This window comes from Bufo gargarizans, chromosome 2 (genome assembly GCF_014858855.1).
Source record: "Bufo gargarizans isolate SCDJY-AF-19 chromosome 2, ASM1485885v1, whole genome shotgun sequence".
Lineage (NCBI taxonomy): Eukaryota > Metazoa > Chordata > Amphibia > Anura > Bufonidae > Bufo > Bufo gargarizans.
The window spans coordinates 632,483,227-632,505,325 of NC_058081.1; positions in this window are offsets into that span (position 1 = coordinate 632,483,227).

The window sequence follows — 22,099 nt, forward strand, 5'->3', positions numbered from 1 at the left end:
TTTCACGGTGTCAACAAATCCCCAAAAAGTTGGGACAAGTAGCAATAAGAGGCTGGAAAAAGTAAATTTGAGCATAACGAAGAGCTGGAAGACCAATTAACACTAATTAGGTCAATTGGCAACATGATTGGGTATAAAAAGAGCTTCTCAGAGTGGCAGTGTCTCTCAGAAGCCAAGATGGGTAGAGGATCACCAATTCCCACAATGTTGCGCAGAAAGATAGTGGAGCAATATCAGAAAGGTGTTACCCAGCAAAAAATTGCAAAGACTTTGCATCTATCATCATCAACTGTGCATAACATCATCCGAAGATTCAGAGAATCTGGAACAATCTCGGTGCGTAAGGGTCAAGGCGTAAAACCATACTGGATGCCCGTGATCTCCGGGCCCTTAAACGACACTGCACCACAAGCAGGAATGCTACTGTAAAGGAAATCATAGAATGGGCTCAGGAATACTTCCAGAAACCATTGTCAGTGAACACAATCCACCATGCCATCTGCCGTTGCCAGCTGAAACTCTACAGTGCAAAGAAGAAGCCATTTCTAAGCAAGATCCACAAGCTCAGGCGTTTTCACTGGGCCAGGGATCATTTAAAATGGAGTGTGGCAAAATGGAAGACTGTTCTGTGGTCAGACGAGTCACGATTCAAAGTTCTTTTTGGAAAACTGGGAAGCCATGTCATCCGGACCAAAGAGGACAAGGACAACCCAAGTTGTTATCAACGCTCAGTTCAGAAGCCTGCATCTCTGATGGTATGGGGTTGCATGAGTGCGTGTGGCATGGGCAGCTTGCATGTCTGGAAAGGCACCATCAATGCAGAAAAATATATTCAGGTTCTAGAACAATATATGCTCCCATCCAGACGTCACCTCTTTCAGGGAAGACCCTGCATTTTTCAACGAGATAATGCCAGACCACATTCTGCATCAATCACAACATCATGGCTGCATAGGAGAAGGATCCGGGTACTGAAATGGCCAGTCTGCAGTCCAGATCTTTCACCTATAGAGAACATTTGGCGCATCATAAAGAGGAAGGTGCAACAAAGAAGGCCCAAGACGATTGAACAGTTAGAGGCCTGTATTAGACAAGAATGGGAGAGCATTCCTATTTCTAAACTTGAGAAACTGGTCTCCTCGGTCCCCAGACGTCTGTTGAGTGTTGTAAGAAGAAGGGGAGATGCCACACAGTGGTGAAAATGGCCTTGTCCCAACTTTTTGGGGATTTGTTGAGACCATGAAATTCTGATTCAACATATTTTTCCCTTAAAATAGTACATTTTCTCAGTTTAAACTTTTGTTCCGTGATTTATGTTCTATTCTGAATAAAATATTAGAAGTTGGCACCTCCACATCATTGCATTCAGTTTTTATTCACAATTTGTATAGTGTCACAACTTTTTTGGAATCCGGTTTGTATACACACTTACACAGAGAATGCTATCAATCACTGATAACATCTCCCCTGAGTACAACTGAGATCAGAAAGAGCAGAGATTTAATTATAAATTACAAGTTTTACTAAATCTATTCTTACAAATCTACTGTACATATCAATCTGCTCAGGTTTTCCTGCTTTATAACCTGATGCCTGCAGATTGCACCTCATTTTGTTGTGACATATGCTCTTTAAAAATGGATTGTGATTTTGCATGCCTTTGGGTCCCATGCAGAACTATGGGGGTCATTTATCAATCTGAAATACGCCTAAATTAGTAACATAGAAACATAGTAACATAGTATATAAGGCTGGAAAAAAGACATTTGTCCATTCAATTTGGCTTTTTGTTATCCTGCAAATTGATCCAGAGGTACTCAGAGGTAAAAAACTGTGAGGTACAAGCCAATTTTCCCCACTTAAGGAGGAAAAAATTCCTTCCCGACCACAATCAGGCATATCAACGACCCCTATAACTGATCAACGACCCCTCTCTAGTAGCTATAGCCTGTAATATTATTACGCTCCAGAAATACATCCAGGCCCCTCTTGAATTCCTTTATTGTACTCACCATCACCACCTCCTCAGGCAGAGAGTTCCATAGTCTCACTGCTCTTACTGTGAAAAATCCTCTTCTATGTTTATGTACAAACCTTCTTTCCTCCAGACGCAGAGGATGTCCCCTCGTCACAGTCCTGGGGATAAATAGATGATGGGAGAGATCTCTGTACTGTCCCCTGGTATATTTATACATAGTTATTAGATCTCCCAGTCTTTTTTTTTTTTTCCAAAGTGAAAACCCAATGTTGATAATCTTTCAGGGTACTGTCACGGAAGGTGTACAGGAAACAAGACCATGCAAAATAAATATATGACTCACTGGATCCAAAACTAAGGAACAAAAGGGAGACCCCTGCATCAGACCTGGCTCTCTCCCTCTCTGCTCAGCCTATGCGAAAATCCCAATGGTGGATGATCGCATATCCACGTACCTCGACTATATACCACCTGAACACCCTACAATAGTGAGGGGACACGACCACCGGCTCCCTACACTAGACACGGAGGGAGTCAGGGTCACCTGGGATCCAGCAAACAGAAAATCAATTAAATGTACAGCACTTATCTTGTAGAAGGCTGGAAGATAGGATCAGCATGCACACACACTCCAGGAAGTTGTATAAGCCGCACACTAATGCATTATGGGGAGGAATTTAAAGGGATGCAATCAGTCCAACTACATGACAGCTGAGAGAGGCTAATGAGATAAGGAACTGAAATTCAAAACAAATAAAACTCAAGGAGGAGGTTCTGAAAGGCTTCTGTCAGAGCTTCTCAGCTGTCTGGTTGTGACAGTACCCCTCCCTCTACGAGTGGACTCCGGACACTCAGAGCCCACCTTCTCAGGATGGGACCTATGGAAAGCCCTGATGAGACGAGTGGCCTTAATGTCCGTCACTGGGACCCACATCCTCTCCTCAGGGCCATAACCCTCCCAATGAACGAGGTACTGGAGATAACCGCGGACAAGACGAGAATCCACAATCCTAGAGACCTGAAATTCAAGATTCCCATCAACCATAATCGGAGGAGGAGGCAAAGGCGAGGGTACAATCGGTTGAACATAAAGTTTCAATAAGGACTTAAGAAAAACATTATGGATCTTCCAAGTCTGAGGAAGATCAAGACCGGTAGGCAACAGGATTGATGACAGACAGGATTTTGTAAGGCCCAATAAACCTAGGACCCAACTTCCAGGAGGGAACCTTCAATTTGATATTCTTGGTAGACAACCACACCAGATCACCAACATTCAGGTCCGGACCAGGCACACGTCTCTTATCTGCCACACGCTTATATCTCTCACTCATGCTCTTTAGATTATCCTGAATCTTTTGCCAAATAGAAGACAAAGACGAGGAGAATCTGTCCTTATCAGGTAAACCAGAAGACCCCTCTCCCGAGAAAGTCCCAAACTGCGGATGAAACCCATATGCACCAAAAAATGGTGACTTATCAGAGGACTCCTGACGACGGTTATTTAAAGCAAACTCAGCAAGGGACAAAAAAGAACACCAATCCTCCTGATTCTCCGCCACAAAACAGCGCAGATATGTCTCCAGATTCTGATTGACGCGCTCTGTCTGGCCATTCAACTGCGGGTGGAATACAGAAGAGAATGACAACCGAACCCCCAAGCGAGAACAGAAAGCCTTCCAGAATCTGGAAACAAACTGCGTGCCCCTATCAGAGACTATGTCTGAAGGAATACCATGCAATTTGACAATGTGATCAATAAATGCCTGCGCCAGCGTCTTAGCATTGGGCAAACCAGGAAAAGGGATGAAATGCACCATTTTGCTAAAATGGTCCACCACCACCAGAATCACAGTCTTCCCCGAGGAACGAGGCAGGTCCGTTATAAAGTCCATGGACAGATGTGTCCAAGGACGGGAAGGAATGGGTAAAGGAAGGAGAGGACCTGATGGCCGTGAATGAGGGACTTTGGCACGAGCGCAGGTCTCGCAGGCTGCCACAAAACCCTCAACCGACTTACGAAGCGCCGGCCACCAGAATCTCCAAGCGATGAGATCCACTGTGGCTCTTGCCCCCGGGTGCCCGGCAAGGACCGTATCGTGGTGTTCCTTAAAAATCTTGTATCTTAAAGCGAGAGGCACAAACAACCTCCCAGGAGGACAAAGATCAGGAGCCTCTAACTGGGCTACCTGCACCTCTGCCTCCAATTCAGGATAAAGAGCAGAGACCACCACACCTTCAGCCAAAATGGGACCCGGGTCTTCAAAATTCCCACCTCCCGGAAAACAACGTGACAGGGCATCTGCCTTCACATTCTTAACCCCAATGTCACGGAAGGTGTACAGGAAACAAGACCATGCAAAATGAATATATGACTCACTGGATCCAAAACTAAGGAACAAAAGGGAGACCCCTGCATCAGACCTGGCTCTCTCCCTCTCTGCTCAGCCTATGCGAAAATCCCAATGGTGGATGATCGCATATCCACGTACCTCGACTATATACCACACTCCAGGAAGTTGTATAAGCCGCACACTAATGCATTATGGGGAGGAATTTAAAGGGATGCAATCAGTCCAACTACATGACAGCTGAGAGAGGCTAACGAGATGAGGAACTGAAATTCAAAACAAAGAAAAACTCAAGGAAGAGGTTCTGAAAGGCTTCTGTCAGAGCTTCTCAGCTGTCTGGTTGTGACAGGTACTGTAGTTGCCCCATTCCAGTTATTACTTTAGTTGCCCTCCTCTGGACCCTCTCCAGCTCTGCTATGTCTGCCTTGTTTACAGGAGCCCAGAACTGTACACAGTACTCCATGTGTGGTCTGACTAATGATTTGTAAAGTGGTAGGACTATGTTCTCATCACGGGCATCTGTGCCCCTTTTGATGCAACCCATTATCTTATTGGCCTTGGCAGCAGCTGCCTGACACTGGTTTTTACTGCTTAGTTTGCTGTTTATTAAAATTCCTAGATCCTTTTCCATGTCAGTGTTACCCAGTGTTTTACCATTTAGTATGTACGGGTGATTTACATTATTCCTTCCCATGTGCATAACCTTACATTTGTCCGTGTTAAACCTCATCTGCCACTTATCTGCCCAAGCCTCCAATCTATCCAGATCCCTCTGTAGTAGTATACTGTCCTCTTCAGTGTTAATTACTTTACACAGTTTAGTGTCATCTGCAAAAATTGATATTTTACTGTGCAAGCCTTCTACAAGATGATTAATAAATATATTGAAGAGAATAGGACCCAATACTGACCCCTGAGGTACCCCACTTGTGACAGTGACCCAATCTGAGTGTGTACCGTTAATGACCAGCCTCTGTTTTCTATCATTGAGCCAGTTACTTACCCACATACAGACATTTTCTCCCAGTCTGAGCATTCTCATTTTATATACTAACCTTTTATGTGGTACAGTGTCAAATGCTTTGGAGAAGTCCAGATATACGACATCTATTGATTCACGACTGTCAAGTCTAGAACTTACCTCCTCATAGAAACTGATTAAATCAGTTTGACATGACCGTATATCAGGCGCAGATTGTGGCAAGGGAAGGGGACAGGTTAGAAGACCTGTCTCATTTGCTAATTTCTACGCCTGTTTTAGGAATAGAAAAAGGTCTAAATGTAAGACAGCTAGAAAGCTGTCCTACATTTAGGACTGGGGGAGGATCCGCCAAATTTACGAAGAGGCCTGCATCTCTTCATAACTTCAGCGTAACCACTAACCACCACCAACTTAGGCTTTTATTAAGACTAGCGTCTAAAACGCCGGTCTTAATAAATGTGCCCCTATGTCTTTACATGGTTTTAGACTGCACACAAACTGTTTGTAGTCTGATCTTGCAGGAACAGATGTAATATTTGTTAAAGTGTACCTAAACTCTCATAGAACTTGCTTTGGAACTAAAAAATATCTTTTTTGTTATGTATTTTTTTAAACTGTCTTCATGTAAAACAGGTCACCGAAGTTCGAGCTTGTCTATAGCACTTTTCACTCTTCAACAGACAGAATCAGTGATGTGCACAGACAGAAGCAGCAATGTGCTGTGCAGAGCTCCTGCCTGTTCTCGCTCCAGTAAGGCCTGGCATGGCACATCTGTCTATGGTCTGCTGCTATTATGTGGTATGCAGAGCTTTGAGCGAAGAAGAGCAGCCACGGGCAGCACCTAGCCTTGTAGAACTTTGAAATCTGTACATCGCATACACTACATGGCTACGGATGCGGGTTCTGTATGAGCAACAGTGAAAAGCTCTATAGTCGGCAAAGAACTTCAAGGCCCTGTTTCGAGATGATGACAGATAAACTTTCAGGCTAAATGCACACAATCAGGATTGCGTGCGGATTTGTGTGTGAAAAATCCACACCGTAGGTCATGTACATTGTATTCTACCAGAATTTCAAATTCTCAATGTACACAATGCTGATTTTTTTCCACACGGATTTTGACTTCCGGTGCTGATTTAAAAATCTGCAGCATGTCAATTTATTTAATTTTTCCTGACCGGATTTTCTCCATTTACTTGTGCAGATTGACTGCACAAATTTGCCTGCGAACACCTGCGGATTTCAGTGAAGATTCTCCGCACATGAATCCTGAACGTGTGCATGTAGCCTTAAAGGGGTTTTCTGAGACTTTTTAACTGACAACCTATCCTCTGAATAGGTCATCAGAATCTGATACCCGGGACCCCCTCCGATCAGCTGTTTGAGAAGGCACTAGTGCTCCTGTGCACTCCTTCTCGCAGCTTTTTCTAGGCTAGTGATGATAGATTCATTGGTCACATGAACTAGGCACAGATCAACCCCTTTGAAGTGAATGAGGCTGAGCTATGATACCAAGCACAGCCACTATAAAATGCACAGTGCTCGCCTCTTTAACAGTGACCTCCACAGTGCCCACCCCTTTAACAGTGACCTCCACAGCACCCTGACTCTTTAACAGTGACCGCCACAGCGGCCTCCCCTTTATCAGTGACCTCCACAGCGCCCTTCCCCTTTAACAGCAACCTCCACAGTGCCCACTCCTTTAACAGTGACCTCCACAGTGCACACCCCTTTAACAGCAACCTCCACAGTGCCCACTCCTTTAACAGTGACCTCCACAGCACCCTGACTCTTTAACAGTGGCCGCCACAGCGGCCTCCCCTTTAACAGTGACCTCCACAGCGGCATTCCCTTTAACAGTGACCGCCACAGCGGCCTCCCCTTTATCAGTGACCTCCACAGCGCCCTTCCCCTTCAACAGCAACCTCCACAGTGCCCACTCCTTTAACAGTGACCTCCACAGCACCCTGACTCTTTAACAGTGACCGCCACAGTGGCCTCCCCTTTAACAGTGACCCCCACAGTGGCCTCCCCTTTAACAGTGACCTCCACAGCGGCATTCCCTTTAACAGTGACCTCCACAGCGCCCTGCCCCTTTAACAGTGACCTCCATAGCGCCCGCCCCTTTAACAGTGACCTCCACAGTGCCCTCCTCTTTAACAGTGACCTCCACAGTGCCCACCCATTTAACAGTGACCTCCACAGTGGCCTCCCCTTTAACAGTGACCTCCACAGCGGCATTCCCTTTAACAGTGACCTCCACAGCGCCCTGCCCCTTTAACAGTGACCTCCACAGCGCCCGCCCCTTTAACAGTGACCTCCACAGTGCCCTCCTCTTTAACAGTGACCTCCACAGTGCCCACCCATTTAACAGTGACCTGCACAGCGCTCTGCCCCTTTAATGCAAGGTCTACATGACGACCTGTGTAACGCGACTTTGTTTCTTAACAATTTTTATAATGATAGGCTATGGTGTCGCAGTGCGACATGTGACATGCTGCGACTGCAACAAGACAGTTGCAAAAAATCCATCCAAGATGGATGCATGTAGCAGCGTATTTGTGCCCTTTGTGTCATGCCACATATTGTCGTCCTGTAGCCCTAGTCTAAAGCTAACCTACAGCAGAAAAATGGCTAGGTTGTTATGAAACCTGGAGTAAGGGTACATTCACATGTCAGTATTTTTTCTTTCCAGATTTAGGCCTCATGCACATGACCGTTCAGTTTTTTGCGGTCTGCAAAGCGAGTATCCGCAAAAAATGAAAGCCGTCCGTGTGCCTTCCGCAATTTGCGGAACGGAACGAGCAGCCCATTGTAGACATGCCTATTCTTGTCCGCAAAATGGACAAGAATAGGACATGTTATGTTTTGCGGCCCAATTGAAGTGAATGGGACCGAACCCCAGCCGCTAACACTGCGGCTCGGATGCAGACCCAGACAACTGTCATGTGCATGAGGCCTTATGTTCAGTTTTTTTGCGGATCGTGTTTCCACAAAAACCTTAAATTTTTTACAAAAGTGCATCCGCATCCGTTCCGTGTTTCAGTGTTTCCGAAAAAATAAAATAACAAAAAGGAGGAATAGATGTTGGTAGGGTAAAAAAATAAATAAAAATGTTTAAAACAGAGGACATGTGATAGAACAGGCGCCATTTTATTGTGCTTTTGGTGTCGTTCAGAGCTGTGTGAGAAACCTTTGTTTGGCTGGCATCATTTTCTTCCTATTTCTCAGCGATCATCATGGCAGAAGATCTGGATAACATACTATTTCACTAGATATTTTCTCGTCGATTCAGACGGCAGTCAGAGTTGCTGGATGAAGAACCGGGGAGGAAGAGGAGACGACAGTGGGTCTATCCTATTATTGCTCAGCGCCTTCACAAAGGACAATTTCATACATTATAAAACGAGCTGCAACGTGACCCCGTCAACTTCAAGAGCTATTGCCGGATGTCCATGGAAGCTTTTGATCGCCTGCTGGTCTGTCTTCACCCTGACCTGACTTTCTTTGACACCAGTATGAGGTGGAGCATCCCATCAGAGCAAAGGTTGATAGTCACCTTGAGGTAAGTGAATTTTATCTTTTTAATTAATAATATATGTTGAATATTAACTTATGTAAATGAATATTAAAACACATTTTTTCTTTTTTCTTTTGTTAGATTCTTTGCAACCAGAAACTCATTTGCATTGGTGCACTTCGAGTTTCTGCTTGGGATCTCAACAATCTCTGGGATCGTCTGACATACACGCAAAGTCATCTGGCAGTGAATCAGAGAAGCGGTGATGCCCACCCCCAATCTGCGAAGTTTCCTAAATGCATTGGGGCACTGGACGGAAAACACATCCGTGTAAAGAAGCCGCCACACTTAGGGTCCCGGTACTTCAAGTACAAGCAATATTTTTCTCTAGTGATGATGGCCTTGGCTGACAGTAATTACAGTTTTGTAATTGTTGATATCGGGGCCTATAGGAACACTTCAGACGCCCACATCTTTAGTGCTTCCAGAATGGTTAAACGGCTTCAGACAAACCAGCTTGCCCTGCCAGAGACCAGAAGACTACCCGGATCTGCAGGTCCGCCGGCTCCATTTGTGATCGTGGCAGATGAAGGATTCTCATTGTCACCCCACCTGATGCTGCCCTTCCCTAGACGCGATCTAGATGACCGGAAGCGCATCTTCTACTATACAGATGAATCCGGACAATGCCACTCTGGTGATACAGGCCTATGTACTCCTACACAACTTTACCAGGATTCATGATGCCTCCACAGATGCAGAATTGGGCCTAACTTTGACATTTTCTGTCATTTTAGTACTGAGCTGGCCTGGACGACCTGGAATGGCTGGACTAGTGTCACGAGGGTGTCATGACCTATCGCTGACCCTGTGGTGTCTAGGGTCAAAAGGTCACAGCGGGTGGCTACTTGCCAGATTTCAAGAGATTGCTCCATGACCTAGTTGTGGGAATGGATTCCGGTCCAGGTTTTCCTGTTTTGGTTTGCAATCCTTTTTGTCCTATCTAGGTATCGGTAGTTTTCCTTTCAGCTGTTCTTTGTCAGCCACTCCTTGCCACTATATATTCTCTCTTCCTACTTCCCTTGTTGCCAGATATAGAACTTTCTTTCAGGTTATCTATTCTGACCTCAGGTGGTGTTGCTGTAGAGGTGCTGGAGCTTTTGGAACCATTCCGGTTGGATCTCCGGTTCTCTCCAGTTTGTTTCCTACTGTTTGTCGTCTCCCTTCGGGGATTATATGTGGTGTTTGTATTGTTTGTCCACTCCCTGTTGTTACCCTAGGTGTCACTGGTGAGAACTAGTGCTCCCACTGCCCTACTTACTACCTAGGGCTTATTTCAGGGTAAGCCAGGGACGAGACACATTATCGGCATACGGGTGAGTAACCCATCTAGGGACGTCAGGGTAGCTAGGTGCCAGTGCTAGGTGAGTTAGGGGTCACCACTCTTCCCTCTCCCTTGTGTTAGGGCACCCAGTCTCCCTTCCCTCTGCGCCAGATGTCTGTTATCTGCCTTACCAGACGTGATAACTAGCTGTTCGGGAACTCTATGCTGACTACTTCTGCAGTCCTGAGGTGGCATTGTCGTGGCAGTTGGACGCCATCTGTGGAAGTTGTTGATTCCAGCTGTAATCTGGTTTAACATTTAAATAAAATGTTATTTTCTTAGTTTAGTTAGATCCCCTGTTGTTAGTAAGGACTCGCAAGAGAATGAGGACCCTTGACATAGACTTGTGGACGGAGGTATTTTGTAAAAATCCAAATTTATTTTTAAATTTTGTGTAAATACCTTCTAATACCTCATCTCTAATTACGTCTTTAAAAAAATTCCCGCGATATGTCAGAGCTGCCGCAGAAAGTGTGGGCCGTCTCTGCGTACTTTCAGTGTTCTTACCCTGCTGCTGGTCGCCTGTCTGAGCTGCAGCTTAACTTCGGCCTTCCAGCTCACCACCTCATATGCGACGTACGCACAAGGTGGAACCTTGCACATGCTGGCTAGACTGTGTGAGCAGCAGCAGGTGATAGTGGAGTTTCAGCTGCAGCACGCATGGGTCAGTCGCTCTGTGGAACAGCACCACTTCACCACCAATGAGGGAGCCTTCATGCAGGACGTGTGTGCCGTGTTGCACTGTTTTGAGTACTCCACCTACATGGCTAGTGCCAATGACGGTGTCCTCAGCGTTACTATCCCACTTCTATGTCTCCTTGAAAAAAACCTTCAGGCGATGATGGAAGAGGATGTGGCACAGGAGGAAGAGGAGGAGGAAGAGGGATCATTTACACGGTTATCAGGCCAGTCATTCACAAGTGGCTCGGAGGATAGGTACCTGCACCAACAGAGGCCAGGTACACAACTGTCCAGCCAGGGCACAGTTCTGGAGGATGTGGAGGAGGAGGATGATGATGAGGAGGAACCGTGTTCACAGCAGGGTGGCACCCAATGCAGGTCATAGGCATCACTGGAGCGTGGCTGGGAGGGTACAGAGGACACAGCCGATACTCCTCCCACAGAGGACAGCTTGTCATTGCCTCTGGGCAGCCTGGCACACATGAGAGACTACATGCTGCAGTGTCTCTGCAACGACCGCCGAGTTGCTACATTCTAACTTGTGCTGATTACTGGGTGGCCACGCTGCTGGATCTCTGCTACAAGGACAACATGCCATCCTTAATTCCATCACTGAAGCGTGATAGGAAGATGCGCAAGTACAAACATTCCCACCTGACAGCGGGGGCTCTGTGGAAGCACAAGGCGAACGCAGAGGAGGAGGAAGAAGTCGCGAACGCAGCTGGGGCACGGCCAGCACCTCAGAAGGGAGGGTTAGCATGGCCGAAATGTGGAAAAGCTTTGTCAGCACCCCACAACAACCAGCACCACCAGCTGATATGGAACGTCTTAGCAGGAGGCAGCATTTCAGCAAAATGGTGGAACAGTACGTGTGCACACGCCTACACGTACTGACTGAGGGTTCTGCCCCATTCAACTTCTAGGTCTCCAAATTGGTCACATGGCCTGAGCGTGTCCTTTACGCCTTGGAGGTGCTGGCCTTCCCTGCGGCCAGTGTATTGTCTGAACGTGTGTTTAGCAAGGCAGTGGGGGGGTGACCACAGACAAGTTCACGTTCATTAAAATGAGCCAGGCATGGATCCCACAGGACTTGTCCATACCTTGTGCTGAGAAGACAAGTATACCGGCCGTATCCAGCCATTGTTGCACTCCAGCGCACTTTCTCTTTGCATTCTCTTTTTTATTTCCCAATATTTTGGAGTCTTCTCAAATTTATAAAAAAAAATAAAAATCAAATAAACTACAAAAATAGTGCTGGCTACCTCCTCCTCCTCCACGTCCGCTTCCACCTACACTGACACGTCCACCGCCTCCTCAACCTCCTACTCCACTTTAACCTCCGCCTCCTAGTTCAAGATTATTATATTAAATTTTTTCTATTCTATGTTATTTTACGTAATTTCCCTATGCACATTTGTTTGCAGGGCAATTGTCCTGCTCTTACCCCCATTTTGCTTCCTTTTGCCCTCTAGCCCTTACTATGTCTATTTTACAGGCATTTTAGTGCCCCAATGTTCGGGTCCCCATTGACTTCAATGGTGTTCGGGGTCAAGTTTGGGTCCCAAACCCGAACTTTGAGCCGAAGTTCGGCCGATCCCGGTGAACCCGAACTTCCAGGTGTTCGCTTATCCCTAAACATCATATTTTTATCCAGGTAGATCCAGCGATATGAGCATTTGGGGACATCACCAGCACTAATATGAGGGCTGCTGCGCTGACCTAAACTGTTAAAAGGCTAGGGCAGTGCTAAAGCCGGCCCATCATAGCAGATGTCTTCACCAAACACACTGCTTGATGGAAACTGTGTGTTGATTTTACAAAAAGAGCCCTTTCCATGCACGATCAAGCGTAGGGTAGGTGAGAGCAATGGAGCATGAAATGCTCCGATACTCATATCGCAGGGTCTGCCTGGATAAAAATCTGGATATGTCCGAGTTCAGCTCTGTAACCGGACAACCCCTAGGTGGAGGGGACATGATAACTTCTACTGTTTACGCAATCCTAATGCTACTCAAGCATTGGTGAGATAAAAAAAAAATAGAAGTCATTATGTGCCGTATAATAAATACAATTATTTTCCATTGTGCGGCCGTTCCGTGTATTGGTGACCGAAAAATGAGCTCCACAATGCACAGGCAACATCCATGCGGCGACCGTGTCGCATCAAGACCCATTCAACTTGATCCGTCTGCACCGCAAAATAATAGAACAAGTTCTATTTATTTGCGGTCCAGAGGTACAGACAGAAACACCATGGAAGCACTCCATACTGCTTCCAATCCATGCTTCTGTTCTACACAACAAAGCATCGTCTGTATTGAGGACCCATTCAAGAAAATGGGTCGACATCCGTGATGCGGGGTGCACACAGCCAGAGCCCGCATATTTTGGACCCACTGTTTTCGGGCCTCAATATGGCAATGGCCAGACAACGGCTGTGTGCATGAGGCCTTTTAATTTCTTATAAATATTTTTTATAAAATATTAGCCCTTTTGCAGACTACCGTGTGCTGCCAGTTGCTGTATCGCAGCCAGCAAACAGCAGGTCCGCTCTATACGGGCACCGGTCCATGTGCATTTAGCAACACAGATGTGGATCCATTCACTTGAATGGGTCCACAATCACAGGTATGCGGAATTGACGGATCACAGACCTATTCAAGTTGAATGGGTCTGGATCCGTCCCAGCTATCACACAGACTTTCTCTGTGCATTGGGGACCACAAATTGCGGTCCCCAATGCACGGAACAGATGCACAATATTCGTGTGCATCAGCCCTTTTTTTAATAATAATGACCTAAACCGATAACAGGTCATCAATATTAAATACAAACATACTTTTTTATTTATTTAAACCTTTGTAAAGATAAAATACAAACAACACATTAACAATATAAAACGTTTTTATTACAATTCTTTTTTAAAGATCGTATAATTCCCTCATGAAAGGGCCAAGGGTATTAGGCTACTTTCACATTAGCGTTCGGGGCTCCGCTTGTGAGTTCAGTTTGAAGGCTCTCACAAGCGGCCCCGAACGCATCCGTCCAGCCCTAATGCATTCTGAGTGGATGCGAATCCGCTCAGAATGCATCAGTCTGGCAGCGTTCAGCCTCCGCTCCGCTCAGCAGGCGGACACCTGAACGCTGCTTGCATCGTTCGGGTGTCCACCTGGCCGTGCGGAGGCAAATGGATCCGTCCAGACTTATAATGTAAGTCAATGGGGACGGATCCGTTTGAAGTTGACACAATATGGCTCGATTTTCAAACGGATCCGTCCCCCATTGACTTTCATTATAAGTCTGGACGGATCCGTCTGAGCAACTTTCGCACTTAGAATTTTTTCTAAAATATAATGCAGATGGATCCGTTCTGAACGGATCCCATCGTCTGCATTATAGGAGCGGATCCGTCTGTGCAGACCCCAGATGGATCCGCTCTGAACGCAAGTGTAAAAATAGCCTTAATGATAGGGGGATCAGGACGATTCAGACGGGAAGTAGGGGTAACAAGATTAAGCATTTGATCCCTTGATTTTTTTATATAATTAACAACGTGATGTGGCTCCTGAGGCCTACTGATTGATCACCAACGCAAGAGTTGAAAGCCACCGTGTTTGCCGTTCATCTGGCACACGACACAAGGAAGGAGCTAGCCCTTTTAAAACCAATTCTTCCTTGCCATCAGATAGATTCTGGTGAAGGGGTACGTAACCCCACAACGCGTATAGCGATAGCGGATGAGATCCCCGCATTAAGAAGACACTGTACAGCACCTTAACTACCGGCATTATTGCGAAAAAAGTTCCATGGAATATCTGCGAGAGCATTTGTTCGTATAGAGGTTGGTACCGCCTCCGGAACGAAGCACAGATTACATGGAACTTCTCCAGGCTCTGATCACGTGAGATACCTTCAACACGTGGGACGCTGAACAGAAACCGGAAGAACTCCACCAAGCAATGCGGTAATCGTGATCAGGACAAGCCGCAGACTTGCATACGTTACCGGGCAGCTTCTTGATTTATATCTATTTTCTCCGAAGACTGCAATGCATGTGAAAAGGATGCTTCCCCCGAGGCCTCCTGGTGTTTATGCTCAACTTGTCTTGCCTCCACTTCAGTGGACGGTGCTCGTCTTTCCTCCACTTCAGTGGTCTTTGCTTGAGAAGCACCACCTTCTGAGAGGTTGTCAACAGTTCTGTAAAAAACTTTTATTATTAAATTATTTTATATACAAATGTATTTAAATATTAATGATATAATATAAAAATTACTTATGTTCTTATTTCCATTATTTGTTTAAGAAAGTGCAGCTGTAGCGTGTACATATACTGTTATTTTTTTTTCTCACCGTCACTGCTCCTCTGCTTAGTGTTAAGTTCCCTGCAGAACTGGTCCTGGCATGTGTACCAGCGTTTTTTAATTTGTTGTAGTGAAAAGATAATAATAATAATAATAAAAAAATGTGATTAGAATTTTTATTATTAATACAAATTTACTAGACAAAATTTGAATAAAAGCTCTAAGTGAGTTTTTGCTCACGTGCACACAATGTATACTGTTCTGTGACATATAGCCTGCTCACGGACCATGTGTCTCAAAGGGCATACGGTCGTGTGTATGAGGGATGATACAAACATCCTTCTAGTATTAGGGCTCATGCACATGGCTGTTGCACGGCCGTGGCGGTATTGCGGGCCGCAAACGGCACTCCCCAATGCATTGAATGACCACTCAACGGCCATTTCCATGAGCCCTAATAATACATTTTATGAAAGAGGCCTATTATCAATTCATATCTAAGAAATTTTGAAATATAGAATAAAAAATATGGTTATTAAAGTTAAAAAAATATATCTTTGTTCATCGCTTGCTTATGCAATAAGTTATGCATTGCAGAAAGGGAATTTATAATATATGCTATGCAAGACATTTTCTGACTAGGCCTCTTCCACAAAATATTTAGAATTGACAATATTTACACAAAAGTGAGTTGGCATCAATCATGAAGTAACATAGAATATGTGCAAATGAGCATCAGTACTGAATCACTCAAAAGTTCACTATCTATGGCATATGCTGTTCCAGGACATGTGGCCCACTCACGGAACATAAGGTGTCACTCACACGTCTGTGAAGCACAGTCCATGTAAACCTCGTCTGCCATGCTAAGTGCAGGAGCGCACGGCGTCATAGCAACCAATGACGCCGTGCACTCCTACACTCTGGAGCACGGCAGGCCGGGTTTACACAGACCGTGCTCCATGGATGTGTGTATGAAGCAATTTAAAATACACCTACTTTTTAATAAAATTATATACTCACAATTTTTTTTTCACTGATGCTGAGGTCCATGCAGTGGTAAGTAATTCCTTCCCAACTTCTTCCCATGACCGGTCTTTTCTAATGCGATCATGGTAGACCTCAGCTCTGGTGTCTCATAGGGCTGGGCGCTCATGGATGAGCACTATGAGTTTCTCCACATCAAAAGATGCCATAATCACCTCTATGTGCACTTCTTCCAACTTCTTCAATACCCTGGTTCTGAAGGTCACATGGGGCAGGCCTATTTTTTTTTCTATTTCCTGCGGATCTGCAATTGCAGATGACATGCAGATGACATTTGGCACCTTTCCGCATGTCATCCGCATTTTTGCAGACCCGTAGATTACAATGGGGCCACAGACCGCAATTTGTGGCCAAAAGTAAGACATGCTCGCAGTAAGACATGCTCACATGCTTTAGTCATGCGAACATCAAAGTTTGCATTGGAGCCGTAGACACAGAATCTGATTTAAAACTTTTCATATTTTCTTCTATTAAGGTATACATTTACCTTCAAACCCTAATTTCTAAAGAGCACTGGGCGCCAAATATGAGTTGTTAAACTATGGTGTCTAGTCATTGTAACAAATAGTGTCTATTATTAATTATCTCCTCATCAGATATGCATTGAACACCAGCATAAACTATGCGCTATCGTGTTGGTTAAAGCAAGGCTCCAGTTCCGGAAAATAATATCTGGGAAATGAACAGAACATTTACTTGGTGATCTCCTTTTCATCTTTTTTTAGTTTAAGATCTGCTAATGCTCTGACTTTTCTTCCGCCATCCAAGATGCCCACACTGCTACTCAGACTACCTAATGCACACTGTGCAGTGGTAGCCCAAACCACTTCTTACTTGTCCAACCGTGCACTTTGATTTGCCAGCACTGTTCACGTGATCAGTGCAATAGGGTTATTCTTGTATAATTAAAGGGCTTCTGTCAGCAGATTTGTACCTTTGAAACTGTCTGACCTGTTGCATGTGCACTTGGCAGCTGAAGGCATCTGTGTTGGTCCCATGTTCATATGTGTCCGCATTACTGAGAAAAATTGAGTTTTAATATATGTAGATGAGCCTCTAGGAGCAATGGCCTCAGCTCTTTCTGCAGTGGCAATGTCTCCATTTCTCCTATTGGCTCATTTACATATATAAAAACATAATTTTTCTCATCAATGTGGACACCTATGAACGTGGGACCAACAAAAATACCTTCAGCTGCCAGGAGCACATGCAACAGGTTAGTCAGTTTCATACGTGCAAATCTGCTGACAGATGATGCCTACAATTTTTCTTTTTTTATCACTTTTTGGTTAACAGTAGAAAATCCTCAAGAAACTTATTTGTAAGCAGAGTCTGTTGCGTAGAATGAATTCCCCAAGGAATGTCTATTTGCTTCACAAATTAATTTGAATTCCCCAGAACCTCCCACAATACAGTGACTCATAGAGCCTGCCAACTTATTTAGCTGATCTCTAGTGTTGTGGAAATTTTATTAGGATGTGTATTTAATATATTGTGTATTGCCATCATGTCTCTCAGTGTCAGGGTAAACCATTGGAGTGGATATATTCCCGTGTATGTCCTGTCACAGCTGCTGAGCGCAGAGGTATCCGTCGGCGAATGGTCCATGTGCTAAGCACTGGGCTGTGGGCCGGGGGAGACTGATGTGTTCAGCAGAGCAGTGTTTTGTTGGCTGATGTATGGACGCCGGCTAGGGCCCCCGTGCAAGATGCAGATTTATTGGCTTGGCAAAGATGCATTTGTTAAGAGAACAATATAACGAAAGGAACGTGCGTTTGTTGTCTCTAGTGCGCATGATCAGCCGCTGGAGATAATGATGTTGTCCTGTAAATAAACATGCATGAGGATCATAGTCATTTTATCTGGCATTGATCACTGAGCAAGGCTGGATAAAATGAGCTCCAGTGGTAATGGTAGGTTATAGTATACATGTGTTTGTTAGCTAGCTAGGTTATTCTAAATGATGGTGTCTTGTCTTCCTATGTCATCACTTCCTGTATGTCATCACTTCCTGTATCCTTGTCTTGGGCCAGCCCCTTTTACACCTTTTGTTAGTAAAAAAAAGGGACAAACTGAGCAGGGAGGAGGGGGTTGCTCAGAATTTCAAGCAAGATGGTAACAACTGGGTCTGTCTCTGACTGCGGCTGAGGGAAAGGGGATTTACCTTTTTCCTTACACAAACTTTGATGTGAGCTGATTACAACTATTTATATTTTATATATCACTAGTGACACATAAAATGATAATACTGACCTCAAAATCGGATCCCAGCAGAATCCTCACCAAAAATGACCTACCTAGAGAATAATGTAAAAGAGAAAGAAGGAGATCGTAAAACACTCCAAGAGGGAGCCTTTGATAAATGAATGTAGCCAAACACAAGTTTATTGAGCTTGTGTGCACAGATGCATTAATCTTCATGGGCCGGTCTTGCTGGTGCAAGGTCTACTGTACATCAAACATAGCCTGGGCCTCTAAATCATCTCGTTCTCTTGACATATTCTGAGATATTGAGGAACATCACCTAAAACACATTTGCTCTGATATTTATGTGGCAGAGTAATGGGAAAAACTGCATCAAGAATGATTTATCTTCTTCTTCTCACAAGTGCCTGAATATATAGTCTGTAAGGAAGTGATATTTGTTGTACAATGTGTTATGTGCAATTATGACTCAAGGAAAAAAGACTCAATCTATTATGTCTTATTGAGAAGACACTGTATGCATATGAGAGTAGAGTAGCCAAATGAGAGAGGTTACACAGCAATAAACTGTCTGACAACAATATCAGATGCTTCACGGAATATTCTGTCTAAATATTCTGGTAACCTGAAACGGACTAAATAGACCAGTGATGGTGAACCTTATAGAGACCAAGTGCCCAAACTACAACTTAAAACCCAATTATTTATCGCAAAGTGCCAACACGGAAATTTACCCTGAATACTACAGTTCAATATAGTATATCTTCTATGTACTTTATCATTTAGCTATAATAGCCTGTCTACATTCAGTTCGCCACCACTGCAAAAGACACAGCTCCTGCAAAAACTATGGGTTGTCTATCTAAGGTTGCCCCATCCTCATTCACCATAGATTGTATGACCCATTAACAAACTAGATAGGATGACCATCCACAGCATAGGATAATGGTCCACATGTTTGGGCCTAAATAGCTCCTGCAGAAACTATAGAGCTCTAAATTTGAGTGGGAGGGACTAGCTGAAGTTGGACCCATTCTCTTCCTGCATAAAGAGGGGTAGGGAGAATCATGAGCAAACAAAATGTTCTAATTGTTCTAAGCTGAAAATGGCTTACTTTTTTGACTAGTAGTTTTGGTCAAAAAGTTTTAATCTGACCAAGAGCAACATCTGCATGAAGTTTGTATGCTCTCCCTGTGCTTGTCGGTTTCTTCCAGGTACTCTGGTTTCCTCCCATTCCAAAAACATACTGACTGTTTAATATACAATTTACATTGTGAACCCCAGAGGAGACAGGCAGCAGTATGAGGGATACCAATCTCTGTACAGCTGTATGGAATATGGTTGGTAACATAAACATTATTAAAATAAATATATGATGTGAACTGATAGGGGATGCAACAATAAATTATCTAGGTCTACAGTGAATCACTTCCCCAGCATGATGTACCCTAATTATGTAGTCTCCTAAAATCCAAGACCCAGGTGCAAATTTAGAATAGGAAATACTCCTGCAGTTACTGGTTTGTCTATAGAAATCAGGCCCCAGATTATGTCGGTCTTTTCTTACTCCAGAATGAACTGACAAAACGTCAGTAAAGTAGATAAAGAGAACTGGTCATGGTACCCTCATCTACTGCAAGGTAATGAAAACAAGTATGATCCTCCAATCTATGTCATCAAAATGTTTTGCAAGATCGTCTGAACACAGGTTCTTTGGATGCCACTCATCAGCAGGTTGTCACATTGGTGGTGTTTCCTATCTGCAATATAAATAACCTCATGCAGGACTGCCCTAGAAGTCTGTAGCCTGTAGGGTGCACAAGACATTTCAGATCCCCTCTGCTGAAGGTAGCACCATAGATGGCCACCATGAATATTAATATTACTTTTATAATAGTTTTATTTAGCCATTATTTAGCACTAAATATGACCTTATGTATAGGGCTCTCATTGCATGTTAGTATTATTTGAGCATGGTATGGCAGTACTTGGCTTGGCTTTGTGTAAGTTATACTAAGACACTGTAAAATATATTTTTGCAGTGTACGATTATAATTAGACTCTGTATAGTATGGTTATTTGCAATCTGTATAATAGTACACAATTGAGGGGATGCACCAACATAAATTAGCCCAGAAAACACCATCCAATTTAGGGCTGACCTTTATGTGTCTTACCAAATGTAATATTATATACAGTAATACGGATCCCATAGATGGACTGCTTGGGAGGGATAATATTTTACATGGATTATATGGTAAAAAATATTCTTTACAAATTATTCTGCTACAAAGTGTTCCGGAGGCACTTGACCTCCCAATTTCCAGCTTTTTAATAAAAGCTCTACTTGTTCTGCTGTATCTGTGACAAGCTCATCCTTATTTATATCAACCATTACCTGTGGAAGGATTATTCTTTATATGATCTGCACTTTTTCATGTATTACTCATTAAACAGTATGTAGAAATCCTTGAATCCCAGCTTCTCTTGGTGAACATCCTTGGATGACAAAGAGGTCACTGACCATTTCTTTTTTATAATGTTAACTTTTTATCTAAAGTTTTTGCCACAATCATCGAAGAACCCATCAAAGGAAGTTGGCTGGCCGCAAATGCCCATAGAACCTCTTTAAAGTTCTTGTGGGAGACAGGTTGGTTGCGCCCTGGTAGAGATGGATAGATAGATACATAGATAGATAGATATATCTGCTGCAACTGAAAATCAGTTCCAATTATCTGAATGGGGTTGTTTTAGCAGGAAGCACCTGGATTTCTGCAAGCCTCATACAAATGAATGGAACTGATTTTCAGCTGCAGACATTTCTGCACTAAAATCTGCTGTGTGTGAAGGAGCCTTTAGGCCCCTTGCAGATGAGCATGTGCGGATTAGGTCCGGATGCGTTGCGAATGTGAAAATGCGCGATTTCGCAAACAAAGTAATTCAGTTTTGTCTGGGATCGCGTTCAGTTTTTATTGCGCGGGTGCAATGCAATTTAATGCGTTTTGCACGCGCGTGATAACAAACTAAATGTATACAAATGACATCTCTTAGCAACCATCAGTGAAAAACGCATTGCATCTGCACTTGCTTGCGGATGCGATTTTCACTCAGCTCTATTTACTTCTATGGGGCCAGCGTTGCGTTTGAATATAGAACATGCTGCGATTTTCACGCAACGCACAAGTGATGCGTGAAAACCAACGCACATGCACATAGCCCCATTGAAATGAATGGGTCCAGATTCCGTGCAGGTGCAATGCTTTCACATCACGCAAGGGGCCTTATTCAGCTATAGAAGAAATGTGTTAATTAAGATGTTGAACTGAATTAAATTCAATCCATTGTTTTAATTAAATGAGGTGATGAAAATCAGCAATCCTGCTGTTTCTGTAAAACGTGTCTTTTTGTGAAAGATAATTAAAATAACTTGTGACTAAAGAACAGAGAGAGAGAGAGAGAGTTACTAGAACTTTTTGATTGTTGTCAATATTTTGTTTTTAGGTGTTCATAAAATATAAACAGATGAACCCAAGGAAGACATACAGTCGGGTCCATAAATATTGAGACATTGACACATCTTCTAACATTTTGGGCTCTATGCACCACCACAATGGATTTGAAATGAAACGAACAAGATGTGCTTTAACTGC